Source organism: Pholcus phalangioides, unplaced genomic scaffold (assembly GCF_987345545.1).
Source record: "Pholcus phalangioides strain wild (caught in Gottingen) unplaced genomic scaffold, Ppha-v1.0 ptg000008l_1, whole genome shotgun sequence".
Taxonomy (NCBI): Eukaryota; Metazoa; Arthropoda; class Arachnida; order Araneae; family Pholcidae; genus Pholcus; species Pholcus phalangioides.
The window spans coordinates 63,885,343-63,892,638 of NW_028301601.1; the positions used below are offsets into that span (position 1 = coordinate 63,885,343).

Below are 7,296 nucleotides of genomic sequence, written 5' to 3' on the forward strand. Positions count from 1 at the left end.
AGGAGAGGCTGACAGATCTTCAGCCCTGGGGCCCAGGAATATGGACGAGATGGCCCGGGACGCTTCTCAGTATTTTTCACGTTATAAATTCATCATATAGGGGCCCGTGAAAGATCCCAGCCTAGGGAGCCCAGCTCTAGGATGTGAGGACCATGGCCTTGAGCAAAGCAGACATTAAATAACCCTCGCCCCTCTACTTGGGGGAGGGAATTTTTTTTCATTATATGATCTGCACTAATAAATCCGCGTGAACCGAATAGGGCCATTTCCGGTCGGCAGAAACGTAAAAAACTTGATTATGCTAGGTGTTTGTATTTTCCTAACGTGGCGCATCTGTTCCATCGTTTGCATATCCACATATTTTTTGCCTTTTTACACAATAAAGAAGGAAGAGAAAAAGCGATGAAATGAAAAAAAAAAGATTATTCCTTGAAATGAACATTCATATCACAAAAAATCCAATGAAAAGGTGGGGGGGGGGGCTTTTCTTTTCAATATTTGCTATTCAGCTTCAAGTATTTTTTTCCCGTGGTATTTATGTTAGGATGTTTGCTAACGTTAATATTTTGTCGCCAACGATAAATGGCCAGGCCTGACCACCCTCTACTAAATTAACCAATCAGGGAACAGAATACGGGCTTCCGAACATTTTGTCTGTAGATATCGTGAACATGCCTCGCTGACCTCTTCGCTGACCTTTTCTCTTCAAGACCTGGGCGCTCAAACCTTTTCAAAGATTTGCAACCGCTACCACCCGCCACAAAAAATGCGTATTTTCGACGGGTGGCGGCGGTTTATGGTTGCTTCCCCCCAACCGAAACCACCCCGCAGTCAATTCTGAGCCTTATAGAGTATTAGGAAAAGTATTTTTTTACCAAATTGGGATCAATTTGAAAATTTCACCTCTCGAGTGTATGCACTTATTACACAACGACTTAATAATATATTTTCTGTTTGCTTGAATGATGAAAGCCGTAAAAAGACTTTAAATCTCTCGTGTGATGGAATGAAGGTTTCGCCCGAACAATGACGTTCTAGTAAGTGCAATGCGGAGCTTTTTTGATTAACACACGAACGACATTCAGAGAGCTGAAAGCGACGTACACATTGATGGCTTCTAGAACGAAATGGGACCCTACCCACAGTGAGGACTGGGTCAAATCTACTCCATCCACGATGTGCGTCAACCGCCTAAAGAAAGACGTCATGAGATTCCACACGGAGCCCCCGGCCGATATCTACATTTCCCCGGACGAGAGGGACGTGACCTTGGTGCACGCGATCGTGATCGGACCCGAGGGCACCCCGTACCATGGCGGTTTCTTCTATTTCGTCATCCGATTCCCGCCGGATTATCCGATCCGTTCGCCGAGAGTGAAGCTGATGACCACGGGAGAAGGCAAGGTCAGATTCAACCCGAACCTCTACAACAACGGTAAGGTGTGCCTCAGCATCATCGGCACATGGAGCGGACCATCGTGGAATCCATCTCAGAATCTGAACAGCGTGCTTCTGTCGATCCAGTCTCTGATGTGTGAGAAGCCGTACTTCAACGAACCGGGCTACAAAACGGAGAGGGCCAAAGGCGACAGCAGCGCGTACAACGCGGTAATCACTCACGAGACCATAAGGGTAGCCGTTTGCGACATGGTCGAAGACATCAAGTGTGATTCCAGAAACATGCCCGGTGAGCTGAAGCAACGCATCCAGAAGATTTTCCTGCAGAACTTTCAGCATTACTTGGACGTTTGCGACAGGAACAAAGCGTTGGATGGCACCGACATGAGAGATCCTCACTTGTCAAACCGCGGCAAGTACATGTACGCGGCGCTGAAAAGTCGACTCCACGAGCTCCGAGTGACCGTCGAGAAAAACATGATGCCTAAGGCTTGAAAATACGTCACCTGTTCTGTTGTCATTCACCGTTTGATGATTTGGATACCATTAATTTATCGTGAATATTATTTATACCTTATGGTTTTATTTAGTTAGTTTTTTTCGTCCTTTGAGTTAGTTCTATTGGAGTACCACAGAGTTTTAGTACAGGAATTTTTTGAGAAATAAAACGCAAAATTAACTTTCGGTAGGAAATGGTTGTGGCAATCTTCTTGGTGTGTCCTATTATCCCTCCAGTAAGGAAACAAGGAATTACACGATGTAATGACAAGGTGAAAACTTGGCTTGCGATCTCGTGTTGAGTAAAGCTTCCACTTACAAGGAAAGGGTCCCAAGGTGACATCTTCAAAAAGTTTTCAAAAAATTGCCACTGATTCTACTCACTTAAATAGGAAAAAATCTCGGGGAATTTTTATGGGTCACACAAAAAAAAATGTATATATTAATATTTTGAAGGCCTATAGAAGAATAAATTTAAAAATCCAGCACTTCTAGAGTGACGTCATTCAAATAAGACATGATCAGGTTTTACCAGCACCTTCTAGAGATAGGAGGCCTCCGCTCGCTGCTCGTGATGCCAGAAAGTAGGCCATTTTCCCTCACAATATTCAGGGAAAAAACTCTCTGTTCGTGCCAGTATCATCGTTGTGCGGAAAAAAAATTATCGGGCTCATAATTGGCGATTTTTATTCCCCACATCCAATCACTATGCAGTATTCCTGAGCCAACCAGGAAGATTCTACGCCAAAATAAGAAGAAACGAAATAGGATATTGTGGTTTGAAATGCGGCAAACTTGCTAGGTAGTCTTAATGACGTTACAGATAAACTTGGCAACCCGTGCGGAGGCCTACTATCTCTAGGAGGTGCTGGTTATAGCCTCTAGAATATAGCAGTCCTTATATAGTCGTCGTAGGTCAGGTACTGCACAGACAAAGAAAGGGAAAAAGGGGAAGAGAAAAAAAGGAGTGCTTTTAAGGTGTGTGAACGAGTGAAAAGTGTTTTTTATGGATATCGCCAAGACCGACTGATAGGAGATAAGTAGCCAACTGTTGTTATTTTAATCATTTTTTGCGGCTTTGCTCGTTCCATTCCACCGTTAATTTTTTGTTTTTGTTTTCGTGTTTCTGGGTAAGATGAATGCACTTGAATTTTTTTTTTGAGGATGACACCTTGGGATCCTTTACCTGTTAGAGCCACTCTGTGCTTCCGGATGAGCATTAAGAGATGCCAGTTATTTTGCCTATTCGAATTAGAGAAGTTTGTGGAAAGTTTTGTTCCTCGAATGAGGAAGCGAGAAGTGTTCTTCCAGTCGTTTACTCCACAACGTCGTTAGAAATGAAATTTTTGTTCATCGTGACTATTACGCTATGAAATTATCACGATAAAATAAGGGGGGGGGGTAAGTATTCAGAATATCGACAATTTTCTATGCTGCAGAGGGAATTATCAGACAGATTGAATTGCTCATTTATGGCGTCATTCAATTGATAAGATTTCTACATTTCCAGCCGGCATCCTCACTTTGAAGCTAGGGCAACACTCGTGACCAACCTGGCCCAGTTGTTATTCACAAATTTGCTTCCAATGTTTGACTTCCCCCTTACTGCAATGAAGTACCAGCGGCATAGGCTGGCTACACACTGGCTCAGCCTGGCCCAATGTTCCTTGGCGAATATTTCCTTCCAGAACACTCTCTAAGGATACTAATACGCCAAGGCGTGTAGTGATTGTTATCATTCTTTGACCAATGTGTGTCCAGACGGATTGGAAGATCGGGAAAGAAAGTCTTCCCCCCAGTCTCCTTTGAATGATTGACAAAGGCTGGACAATCCTGGTCGTTTTCTTCGACCAGCCTTCCAATATCTTCCAGTCTCCAATACTGCACTTCAAAGCATGGAGGATCAATGGCAGCACCAGAAGAACACGGAAAAAAAACACAACTCTGATAGTATAGATACGTTAGGGGTCACACATGCACTTGGTAAATTAATTCCGGCATGGACTGAATCGTTAGAAATTCAGCAGAGGAATGTGTACGAGGTCGTGGCTAATTTCACCTTATTTTCAATAGGTTATATGGTGATGTTCCGGCTTTGAACATGAGTTTGCGTTGTCGGAGATAATTTCTCCCATTTGCCGTTTACTTATTAACGGACGACACACGTTGATACGCAAACAACTATGTGTACGAGGTGCATGTACTGTTAAGTAGTAATAGTATCTTTTAGATCATTACCAATCATGGAGAGGCCACGCGACTCACCCACGACCAACCTTGAACAACCTAACGTATTAAGCCAGGCTGGACACGAGTGTGGCCCTAGCTTTATGAATAACAATTTATGTAGCGCCACAAATAACGGATGGCATTTCCACCAGACATTGTGATTGAATCTACCTACTTCTTTCGCAGTATACAATAATCAAATCAAAGCTATAAATTTCGAACCGATAGTACAGAAACTGGCACAGCCTATCGGTGCTGTAAACAATGCTTTTCAGCATGTCTGAATGCTAATGGTGGTTTAATTTTTAGCATTTAAATATTAAGGGGATAAAATGACTCAACTCAGTGGAAATATCGAGGGGAGTGTCGCGTTCGAATCTGAGTAATGGTAGATCGTACCAAAGACAGAAAACTTCCCAGATAGTAATATCTAGGAGGGTTTGGTAGTACCCGTTGAATGCTCTAGATTTTCCCTCTATGAATCTTTTTCCTCTGTCTGATTTACACTGGGATATGACGATGGAACTAAAAACTATATACACATGATAAAATATTACACAATGTGCATAAAGGTATTTATGGTCGTCTTATATTCGTACCTGAAGACGCTTGCATCCGCTCGATTCGCTGCTGAGGATGCCTGCTTCCGCTCCGACGCGGATATAGAGGTGGGAGGAAATGGAACGACTTCCTGTTCCAACAGCAAAATAAAATGGGAAATTTTGTCTGTAAAATTTGTCCCGTTAAATAAGAAACGATCGATCAAATGAACTTGCACAATTTGCCCCTTCCGTCATATCGTCCTGGACACGCGACTGCACATTCGAGATGCATTTTGTTATTGTCAGGACCAAATTGATTGACGTTCATTGAAAATTGAAATTTACATTGATTATAACGTAATCACATGGATTTCTCAAGGGTGGATCTGACAGGGCTTAAGGCCGGGGGCGGATTGAGGTGATTCTTACACTATTTTTAATTTTTCGTAATACAAATTTAATGTAGAAGGGCCCGCCACAGATCAGAGCCTGGGGAGGGGGGCCCTTGCTGCAGGATGTGTATATAAATTTTATGTTTCCTGCAATTAAGTTAGACATTATATATTTCATATATGTCATGTCATATTATATATTTTGTCCTAAAATATGTAATGTTTTTATTTTTGGATTTCAATCTTTTCTGTGATAAATTTTTAAAACATACAATGCATAACAAACATTATAAAGTGCTGGTTTGTACTAAGAGACCAGACAGACATGACCGCTGACCTTGTGATGGTTTGCGCTTGTCCCAAAGGGATGGACGGTGACTAAGAGATCAGAAAATATGAATGAGAGCGGGTTTTGTTATAAATAGAATGTTTTTAATCGTATGTGTGGGGGATGAGAAGTAAGCATTTATAGATCTCGGGCCTACACGGCTTTTTTGTTATCCGGCCTGCCGTTCCACCACATAGTCCAGAATCTACCGTATTGAAAGGCAGCTGAAATTTGAGGATAAGTTTATGATAACGAGTATAAAAAAAATTAATAATAACGCGATAATTATAAAAGTTTCTATTCCGGGCATTTACCTGTTCGCTTCGGTAAATCCTAGACTTTCCTAGTAGGATATGTGATTTCGTCCTTGGAGTTTCACCGGACATTTTGTTTCGCATCCGTTTTGAACGTTTCAGAATATTTTTTCCCCTAAGGCTGGGTGCATAACGGTTTGTAGACAACACAAAACAGCTTTAGGCAAGCTTAGTCATTGGTGTGTGTGTTCAGGTTGATTTCACCATAAAACGTGAACACCAACGACTAAGCTTGTCTAAAGCTGTTTTGTCTCGTGTAACCGGTGTGCGCCCAGACTTAAGGTTCTGGTGTGATGGATTGGGGCCGAGTTTCATCCCAACGCATCCTTCTCCACTGCTCCTCATCTACACCATAACACTGCTATTTCCCCTGTTGCCTCCACCCACGTGTCAAATAATCACAGGTACTACGGCAGAGATTAAAAGGGGAGACACACTACAGTGACACGTCAGTGTAGTGTGTGTCGACCTTTACTCGTCCTCATCCTCGTCCGCATCCGAACTCACATCCCGATTCCCTTGTGATATAGACTGTTTGGTTCGTGTCGAAACAAACTGGCAACGTTAGTAGCAAGAAGGAAAACAAAACTGTATATCCCCAAGAATCCCGCACTTATTCCACCAACACAACGATTGCCGTATCTACGCGTATAAAAAAGAGGCGACACCTAAAACCTCAACCCTGCCTCCCAAGTGTCGTATTCGCGTTCGTCAAAAGAGATAACTCATCCACCTCCACGCCACAGACCTCATTTTGATTACAACGCAAACTCTAGACAGTTTGGTTCCAGAAAAGAAATCGAACTACATAATAACGTGAAATCCACAAAGAAATGCGAATTTCATCTAGAGCTTCCTTCCTCAACTCCCTTCCAACCTCCCTATTTTATCTTGAATTATCTCCAGAACGGTAAATTAATACGCGACAAGAATATGTTGATAGAAATACTAAATCAAATTAGGGGTTCGTGCCATATATAGACATTTTTTTCCATTGTTAGAAATATGAAAATGTTTTACAATTGACTTTCAATTGTTGACTCTCAATTGTTCATTTGGAAACAACTCTCAGTTTTTACTTGTGTCAAGCTGGGTATGCCATACTTCAGATGTGGCCAATCCGCGGCACGCAGTGGCACACAACCGCTTTTCAAAAATTACAGAAATTCCATTTCTCAATCAAAACTTCTCTCCAACTTTTAAACAATCCTTTTGTCATCTCTAGTACCAGTTGGACAACGATACACTGATACAATACATGTATGAATCATCATGTATCATGTACATTCTCGAAAATCGAGTCCCGAAAGTTCGAGTTTCCGGATAATATGAGACACTAAAAATCTTCGATTTTTTTTTTCGAGATGCTCTTTCTGTTTTTTTTTTCCTCACAAGAACCCAACACGTCGTTTATTTATTTTTTATTTTTTTTCAGGAAGATTACGTAGAGTACGTACGTATTGTACAGTAATTTCAGTTCGAAAGGCACTAGACAGCCCGCAGTCCTATAATAAAAGTAACTTGTGTAATACAATATTAAACTCCCTTGAATGCGCAAAGACCATTTTAACTTTCGAGTGGCCGCTGAGAAAGAG

At 41.8% G+C, this 7,296-nt stretch overlaps 1 pseudogene; it reads left to right on the forward strand.

Annotated features, from left to right (window-relative positions):
- Positions 1-1,110: 1,110 nt before the first annotated feature.
- On the forward strand, positions 1,111-1,893 carry LOC149084753 (ubiquitin-conjugating enzyme E2 Z pseudogene; annotated as a pseudogene).
- The last annotated feature ends 5,403 nt before the right edge of the window (positions 1,894-7,296 follow it).